Source organism: Eschrichtius robustus, chromosome 13 (assembly GCF_028021215.1).
Source record: "Eschrichtius robustus isolate mEscRob2 chromosome 13, mEscRob2.pri, whole genome shotgun sequence".
NCBI classification, from domain to species: Eukaryota; Metazoa; Chordata; class Mammalia; order Artiodactyla; family Eschrichtiidae; genus Eschrichtius; species Eschrichtius robustus.
In genome coordinates, this window is record NC_090836.1 from 30650672 (window position 1) to 30660333 (window position 9662).

A 9662-nucleotide genomic window follows, 5' to 3' on the forward strand; every position below is an offset into this window, starting at 1 on the left:
GGTTGGGTGAATAGTGAGACACAAAGAGACACCTCGAGATTTTGTCCTGAGATTGGGATTGACACATGCACACTACTGTGTATAAAATAGGTAACTAATAAGGACCTACTGTATAGCACAGGGAACTCTACTCAATACTGTGTAATGGCCTGTATGGGAAAATAATCTAAAAAAGAGTGGATATATGTATATGTATAACTGATTCACTTTGCTGTACGCCTGAAACTAACACAACATTGTAAATCAACTCTACTCCAATAAAAATTTTTAAAAAAAGAAACAACACTTTTGCAATAAAAAAAAAAAAAAGATTTTGTCCTGAACAATGGGTAAACTGGAGTTGTCACATATTGAAACGGAGAACTGGGTAAAAGGAGAACCCTTTGGTTGTCGGGTGCAGGAACCAAGAATTTGGCTTCAGGCGCATTAAGCAGCAGTTGTCTGTTGGATACCCAAGTGGAGGTGATGGGTAGACAGAAGCGTGTGAGCATCTGGGGCCCCGGGAGAGGCCGGGACTGGGATACGATCATCAGTGTGTAGTTCATTAAAAATCTTGGGGCTGCATGAGATCATCAAGGGAGTGAGTGAGGATGGAGAAGAGGAGTGGGTGGGACATTCCAAGGTTTAAAAGTCAGAAAAATGAGACAGAACCAGCGTGAGAATCAAGAGAGCCTGCTTAAGACGGGACATAGTACAGAGTGGGGGCTCAGTAAATCACAGCCACTGCCATCACCATGACCATCGGTATTTTCATGGTTAGAGTATGGAGAAGTGAAGTTTGAAAACAAAATAGCAAGAGTTCGGGAGGACGCACTTCATCTACTTTTTCCTCTTTTCCTTCCCTTTCCTCTGGTTCTGCATCAACCGTGGTCTCAGACGTCCAGCTACTCAATAAAAATAAAACAAAACCATAAAAAACTTCTGGGCACCTTACAAGCCCACAACTCAGTTCAAAATATTCAAGAAGAGCTGAGGTCTTTGGGTTGTTGGTAGGGTGAGTAATCACTGAAAAGAGTCAGGGAAGTGGATGTGACTTTCTCCTCTTACCAACTCATTATATGACCTCAGGCAAGTCCGTCCCTGCCTCAGTCCTGGAGGAGGATAGAGACTTCCATTCAGGGGAGAATACTGATTAGCTCATCAAGTTTCCTACTTGGATGGCATCTCTGCCATTTGCTTTTCTCGTCTCCAAAGCATATAGATCCTATCCTCAATTATTAAAGCAAGATAACAGTGCTTTTGATTTCCCTCTGAGAGTCTAACCTCGAATTGTTGGCTGTTTAGTACTTACAAAGTCTGGGAGAGGAGTGCCATTTAGGAGTGACCATCCAAGGTCCCCCACCCCATCCACCCCTGTAGGCACTCTGAGGCAGATGCCTCTCACTGGACTACCAGAAGGCCTATTACTTGAACCATATTAGTTTATTTCCTTGTATAATTATCTTCACTGAATTGCATTTTAGGAATCATGCCCTTGGCTTTAATTAAACATTCTTGAAACAGTCATGCAAAGTTCACTGCTGCATTTGCACAAGAACTACTGTTGCAGACACGACCTATACGATTCTGGAAAAGACTTCCTGAGTGTTTTTGTGAAGCACAAGTGTGCAGGATATTAATAAAAATTTCATTATGGGAAAAGTTTAGTGAGTTCAGAAAAAAAACCCAGGTGTCTTTCTTAAAGGTTATCTAAGAGGCTTTACCAACAAAAAGTACGGTGGATCCTTAGAAAGAGGATAAACTGTGCAAGATTTCCCATTTTGTCGACCCTAGAATCCTATTTTGGTGGTGCAGCTCTTGGGATCAGTGCTCTGTGCACCCAGCAGAAGAGGCTCTGAATGCTTCGGGCTCAGTTAGTCAAGCACCGTGAGCTGCAACAGGGAACATACAGACAGGAGGCTACGTAAGCAACTGACAGGGGAGCCTGCAGGTGGATGAGCAGCGAATGGGCAGCTGGCTCTTCCATGCACAGCGATCTTGGGTACCTGGGGTCCCAAGAGGCTTTGCAACGTCCTGGCTGCATCAGATATTAACTTTGCTATTCATGGAGTTAGGGGTCCTAGTTTCAAATATATCCCTCAGTGACCCTCCTGTACAACAACACACAAAGTTAAAATATTTTAAAAAATAATTTATTGTTAGGAAAAGGACACAGAGACATGTGCTGTGTTTACTGTTTCATGGGCGAGATGGGGAGGAATTCCACTTGCTCTGATAGCTCACTACCTAGGAAGACCACTGAGAGTCTCTCCCCTCCTCTTCTGCAGCTGGAGTCTCTCTCTTTCACTTCCTAACGTGTACACCCCATCAACCCTCAAATTTCAGCCTTAAAAGTTCCGAGAAAGCCCCTTGGGGAATACTCTTCTCCTCCCTTTCACTGGGCAGATCGACCAGCACAGGTGTGTGTGCAGACTGCCTGCCCTCCTATCCATGCAAGGTTAATTATTTAGAGGCTAATGATTTCATTTTAAAGTGGGAAGTGAAATATGTTTCGCTAAAGCTTCCAAAGTGAGGGAGGAAGGAGGGAGGAAGAGGGTAGGTCAATGGGTAAATATGATTGCCTGATGGTCTGGGTCCAGCCATCTTCCTAAGGCTATGTCTTTAACTGGGAGGTACAGCAAGATGATCAATATCACAAGCAACCTTAGGAGAACCACACCGGTCAGGCCGGATCAGCAGAGTCTGTGTGGTGAGATTTAAGGGGGTGCTTAGTTGGCCCTCCAGCTGTAAGTGTTTGCCAGATGACTTGTAACTTCACCACTGGAGCTAAATTCCTTTGACTCTTAGGGCTCTTTCTGCATTCAAGAGCCCTTGGAAATCAGAAATCCCTGAAATGGGTTGTCCCCTGCTGTCAGCTAACCCTGAAGCTCAGGAGTAGAGTTGGGAGTAATGGGATGCCCGTGTACCCGGGGTCCTTCCTGGGCGTGTGTAACTCTGAAGCTAAGACAGTGAGACTGGCAGTTTAAGAAGAAACTCCAGGACCATGTCACCTACTGGCAGGCGGAGTAAGGACCCTGCAAGGTGGACAGACATACCTCTTCTCTTATCGTTTGAGGGTTTGAGAGAAGAGGCACCGGGAGTTTAGCCTGAGCCCTTCCCACAGGTCTAGAGGTGGGAAGAGAGAGGGATGGGCTTTGACCCTGGGCGGCTCCTCCCTCCAGGCCAAGACCCTGGAGGAGGTTTAGTTTGTATCTTCAGAGGGGATGGGGTGCCCAGGAAGGTGACTGAAGACTTTATCTCCGAAGGACCCAGCATTGGAGAGCTTAACAGCCCCAGACCCCGCAGGTCGGGAGAGCTTCTGGGTATCCTTCCGTGGGGTCCCATCACCTCCCTGATGGAGGCAGACTGGGTACCAGGACCCTGCGGTGAAGCCGACTGGGGAACAGCTTCCTCCAGCCTCTCCAAGCACAGACGTCAGCGGCGAGGCTCAGACTTGGTGGCTATGCTCTGTCTCGGCACAGGCTTGTGTACGCACAGCGGGGGACCCATGCAGGGGATCGGTGTTGGGAAGCACACAGGAGGAAAATGTAGAGTGTATGCAAGTGGCGGTGGTGATGCTGGGGCAGTGCGAGCGGACAGTGGCTCTCCTGGAGTCTCCACCCCTCGGCGGGCTGGCGTGGGACCTGGGAACGGACAGTCCACGTGGAGGGGCAGCTACTCAGGGCTGCCCTGCCGGGGGGACGGGTGGTGCTGTCAGGCGGGGGCTGCCTTCAGGGTGGAGTTGTAGCAGAGAAGTGGGGTCACCCCCCTTGGAAGCTTTGAGAATGCGTATGAGGAGGGGGCTGTGAACGGAATCCGGAAAAGGTAAGGAGTGCCAGCTTGGTGGAGTTGGGTGTTGGCAGGGCTCGCCTTGGAGTCATGGGAGCGTTCCCAGGAACATCCAGGGGATCACCGCCGGGGCCCCAGTGGTCCCACAGGCCTCCTGAGGCTGGCTGTGCTGTGCTGAAGCCCGTATCAAGGGCCCTGGGGATGGCAGCAGAGGCCAGCGTGGTTGAGGGTCCCCCGCACCCACCTCACCTCTGCAGGGACCACAGAACTGCACGCACAGTGGGTGTTCTTCACCTGCTCACAAAAGAGCTGGGTCATTGCATGCAGCAGGAAAGGCTTGACGGGAGGTGACGGGAGGAAGGGCAGGAGCAGAGATTTTCCATCTTGGTGGTTTTGTTCAAGGCTAGTCCAGAAGCAGCTGACGTTGGCTTCATTTATCCAAAGGGCACGGCGAGTGACCCTCTACAACCCAGGGATACTGAAATATTTAGAAGCTCTAATGTTTGGGCGAAAAGAGAACCTCTTTTGGATGAGAAGCTCAATTATTCAGGAAGGGAGAGCTCCCGTTGTCTGGGGCGTAGGGGGAGGACCTTCCTGCTGGGTTGGCGGGGTGCTGGGCGCGGGGCACCCTGCCTGGGACACTTGCCCTGCTCTGTGGGTGAGGCCTCTCCCAGAGTGCTGGGCTCTGGGGGGCTTTTCTCATAGCCAAACTCTTTGTTAAAGTGACACAACGGCCTATTTCTTCCAACAGCATCTCTGATTCAGCCTAGGCTATGGTTCGAGGTTGCATCTCTTGTAAACCCCTCTTCAGCTGCTGTCAAGGGCTGGCACCCGAATTCTTGAATTTAGGCTGATGTGGGTCCTGCTAGAGCCTGCTGTCATCTGCACATGTCAACAAATGTGTATGCAGGTGTGGACCAGCTGGATCTCTCTCCTTCTCTGGGAAGCGTGGTTTTCAGCAGCTTCAGGCTGGGAAGGCAGACATTTCATTATCCCCGATGTCCTGTGCAGGCAGTTGTCACACAGTGTTCCACCAGTGGCCCATAGCCGGCACAGAACACTGCAAAGCTCCATCTAGCACAAGTGACCACGCGGAATGGGTTGAGAATCCTGCTGCATTTTACACGTCTCTTAAGGGAAGAACTTCAAGAAAGATGAGCTCGCCACGGAATTGGCGAACTGTGTGGAAGGAGCGGGATCTGTAGAGCTCAGCAGCGGCGAACTCCTGTCATGGCTTGGCCAGTTCGGGTCTCCCCCTCTAACTTATGAGGGTGTGGTGATGTTTTCCCAGATGTGGTCTCCGTGTACAAAACAAAGAATCACTTTGCACAAAGCCAGAAGCGATACATTGAAAGAATTATCAGAAAAGAATAATACATAGGAAATGTTTGTGCTCGCATGCAAGGAAACTTTGTGAGGTATCTGTGGCTGCCAAAGTGACATCTGGCAGGATTAACTGGATCACCAGAGCTAAACAATGAGGACTGGGAAGGCAGCAATAACTGTGAGGCCTGGGCCCATGTGGGGGCAAGATTTTGAGAATGACCACTTAGGTGACAAAATGGGATTCCCACGAACCGCAGCTCTGGTTAGTTTCTGGTCTGGAGCCAGATCCTCTCTCTGATGCAGACGTGGGAGGACGGAGCGACAAGAGCTGCCCAGCTGCTCATCTGGGAACTCATCCTCCAAGGGACTCTGTCCCTCGTTCTCCTCCCGTACCTGGAGGCGGCAGTCAGCGGGCAACACCTCTCACAGCACCCCCACGTACACCTGCTCAGAGCTACTCTTTTGCCCAGCCCAGTATACCTGTTCCACCTGTCTGAAGACCCGCCACACGTTTCCTCGAAGCACACCCCAGAGCTCTTCCTCACTCCAGCCACGTCTCAGCAACTCCTCTATCAGTACCGGGTATATGGACACGTCCTCCAGCCCCTGTGGGAACCTGTGTGGCTGCCAGCCAGCCAGCTATTGGTCCTCAGACCTGTTCCCTGGTCCTGAGTCAGAACCAAAGCCGTATGTGTCCAGTGTCCACTGAACCCCAGCCCTGGTCAGATATGGAAAATGGAGACTTGGAGAGAGTAAATGATTCACTCCTGCTCTTCATCCTTCGGAGGAAGGCCCCAAAAGTGCCTCGAATATTCGTCAAAAGTCATTGAATTGTACTGTTAAGATCTATGCCTTTCACTGAATGTAATTTTTGCCTCCATTTATAAAGAGAAGAAAAGCTTTATAAGAACTAGGTTGACGCCCCTGCATGCACAGACCCAGCTGCAGGCAGAGAAGATGGTCAGCCCAGCCCAGACCTTGCTAAGAGTCTGCTCAGAGGCCGTGGGTCTGCTGGCACTGGATGGACGCAGATGCTGGGCAGATGAGCTCTGTGTGGTGTTTTAGACAAATATGATGACCTAGAGTAGGGCCAAACAGACAGGAGAGCCCAGGAAGCAGACCCTGGGAGAGGGGAGATACCAGTTGGGCCAACACACCTGAGGCTATGGTCAAGGCCATGAGGACCACAGTGTGGTGGGCACGGTGGCTATGAAAGCCCCACTGCTGCCCAGCCAGCCCGAGACAAGCCACGGGGAAGCATTCACCGGCCAGCCCCATCATAATCTCCGCCAATCCCGATGAACTGGCATCCAATGACTGCCCTGATGTGGTCGAAGTGATCTGAAGAATGGGAAGTCAGCAGTGTGCGGCTTCCAGGGCAGGGGTGGGGGTGATGACTGGCCTCTGTTGATTCCCCTTTTTGCAGCCTGTAGGCCAAACAGGCCAGTTCCTTCGTGGCCTGGCACCGAGAGTACCAACTAGAGGGCCCTGAGGTTTGATCTGAAGTGATCCCAGCTGGCTCTAGACTGGACTTCAGATTTGGAGTGGACCACAGAGCCCCCTGTTTGGGCCATTTCCCACCCAAGATTCACCCTGCCTCCCAGTCTCCTTGAGAACCTGTGGGGGCTCCTTTCCTCGGGTGTGGAGGATGAGAGAGGAACAAGAGTACAACTGATGAAGACCCCAGAGACCTAAGGAGCTGTCCAGTCCCTTGGCCAGAGGTAAGGGCAGTGCGCTTTAGGAGCCCCTGCAGAGGCACAGATGGGCAGCACCCGGGCTCTGTGTCTGACAGCCTCCCTGATACCCATCAGTATCGCAGTTTTGATTCCGTGGCTCCAGTTCCACATGACACCAAGGTGCTGTGTACCGTCCATTATTGGGTTTTTGGGAGCTGTACCTATTGCCAACAGGTGGGTCAAACCACTGGGGCTCTTCTGAAGTCCTCCCCAAATTTGGACCCAGCTTCATCTCCAAATCAGAGTTTTCAGAGAGCTCAGGGTGAGGCTTACCTGTTCCAGTAGGCACGTTGGCTAACCGGTTGCACTGCAGCACCCTCACGGACAAGGACACCATCACGATGCCACCGTTCTTCTTCTGCAGGGGCGGACTGGTGGACAGTCAGCTTGGCCCCCAGCACAGCCACCTGCCTGTTCACTCTCTCAGCCCCTGAGAGGAAGGTGTTGAGGTCAGAGTCGTCTCCTCTCTGGGTTTGTGTGAATGGAGGAGCCGCAGCCCTGGTCTGGGTGGTGTTTTGGCCCTGGGTTTCCGGGTTTGGAGGAGTATCTTACCACCTAGACCCCCACCTAGGTCTCAAGAGTTCAGGGGCTGTGGACCGTGGGTTTTGGGGGCAGAAGATATTTAACCTGTGGTTTGAGGAAATTGAGGGAGAAGAGGCTCAGGTTCAAGGGCTCCTGGTTTGAACCTCTTGCTTTAGGTTTGAGGGCCAGGGCAGTCTCTCACCAGAAGCTGCAGGATATCATCAGGAACATTCCGAGTGTTCTTGCACACACCCCGGGCAGCTGAGTGGGAGAAGATGACAGGTGCCTGTGACACTTCTAGGGCTCGCTGTGCCACAGCATCGAGACATGGGACAAGTCCACCATCATGCCCAGGCAGTTCATTTCTGCCACCACCTTCTGCAGGGACAGGATGGGGAGAGGGCATCAGGGCTGCATTTACCTTGTGTGCATTTATCTGTAGGGAACAGGCGGGGTTGTACATTCATGTGGGGCAGGGTATGGAACCTGGGTCCTTACCTCGCCAAAGCCGGTCAGCCGACTGACATTGCTGTGGAAGGGGTGGATACCCTTTGCTGAGCTCTGTGCCCTGCAGGATGGCCAAGAGGCAGTCTGACTGGTGGCCATGACTTGGTTACAAGAGCCTAGAAAGAGGTTCTGTCGAACCGTCTACACCTGCAACTCCCTGGTGCAAGAGGAGGGACCCAAACTGGGCTGTGCCTGGCAGTTGGAGGGCCCTTCTGGGGATTCAGTCTTGTTCTGCAAACCTCCATTCCCCTCCCCACCCCAGGTTCAGGGCCGGATCCCAGGGGTAAACTTGCTTTGGGCCCCAGCGTGATCTTGGGCAGATCCCTGCCTCACTGGGCCCTTACCATCTGCACTGCACTCACCAGGGCATGTTGCAGGTGTGGGTGAGTGTCACATAGCGCACACCTAGTGCATAGAAGGTACGCAAGATGGAGAGGCTACTGTCCAGTGAGTGGCCGCCCTCCACACCAATGAGGCAAGCCAACTTCCGGGTATTGTTGAGAGCTGGGGGCAGGTAGGTCAGATGATCATTTTCAGAGGCAGGGGTAGCTTACTGAAGTCCCTAACACCTACCATCACCAGTCTGTTTACCTTTTTTTTTTTTTGGCTGTGCCACGCAGCATGAGGGCTCTTAGTTCCCCCACGGGGGATCAAACCCGAGCCCCCTGCAGTGGAAGCGTGGAGTCTTAACCTCTGGACTACCAGGGAAGTCCCCCCGTCTACCTTTAACTGAGGTTACAAGCTCCAGCTCAGAATAGGAGGCACACATGAGGCGGATGAGGTCAATTTGCTTCAGGGTGAGGCGCACAGCATCCCATTCGTGGGTCTGGCATGGGACGTAGGATGACCAGAACTGAGGGAAGGCCAGGGCTTAGTTTGGGCTTTGGAACTCCTTGGGCTTCTCATAGCCTCCTCAGCTGGCACAGCACTCACTGTGCCCAGAAGTCACATGTAATGCGTTGCTTTTTCTGTGGTACTTGGATGCCCGTCAGGTTGCTTCACTGTGACCCCTGTAGCCCCCAGCATCCATGGCATGGCACTTTCTAGGTCACTATGGTAACTTAGTTCCAATGTGACTAACCTGTGGTCTCTGAGGCCCCCAAACTGCCCCACATTCCCCAGCAGCCATGGTGGCACCTTGTGTATCCCTTTGGTACCTGGGCACCCACGAGACCGTCTTTCAACCTGTCAAAGCTGGTCCGGCCATGGCCATTGCACAGATTAACATCCTGTAGCCCATTGTGGTAAAACTGCCTCAGGACCAGGGGCATGTCGTTGTGGCTGGAGGGAGGTCAAGGCAAATGGGTGGGCTCCTTAGGTCTTGGGATCAGGCAGGACACATTGCCTGGCCTGGGCCAGCCTGGGGGTCCCCCACCTCACACTGTCACACAGATTATACTAGGAGCAGCTGAGGCCTGGGCTGAGGGGTTCCCACCAGGGAGGGGATGACAGAGAAGAGGAAGGGCATCCATAGATGATGGAGAGGACATCCAGGGGTGGTGTGAGGGAGCCTCCCCACTAGCTCTGCATATTCCGGACCTCCTCCCCTGCCCAGGGCCAGGCAAGGCCCCCACCGGCCCCCACCAGCCCTCACACACTGCAGCCACCCGTCCACAAGCAGGAAGTGCCGCATCAGGGCCCATATGCGCTCCCGCGGACTTGGGGTGCTGGAGGTGCCCAGCGTGGTCTGGACGTGGGTTACCGGCCGCAGCAGCAGACACAGCAGGAACAGCAGACACAGCAGAGGCCGCTGGCTGAGTGCACAGGGACCTTTGAGGCCCCCGTGCCGCAAGCTGCGCAGGG

At 52.8% G+C, this 9662-nt stretch overlaps 1 pseudogene; it reads right to left on the reverse strand.

Moving 5' to 3' along the window:
• Nucleotides 1-5238: 5238 nt before the first annotated feature.
• LOC137775118 (dipeptidase 2-like) lies at nt 5239-8628 on the reverse strand (annotated as a pseudogene).
• Nucleotides 8629-9662: the final 1034 nt, after the last annotated feature.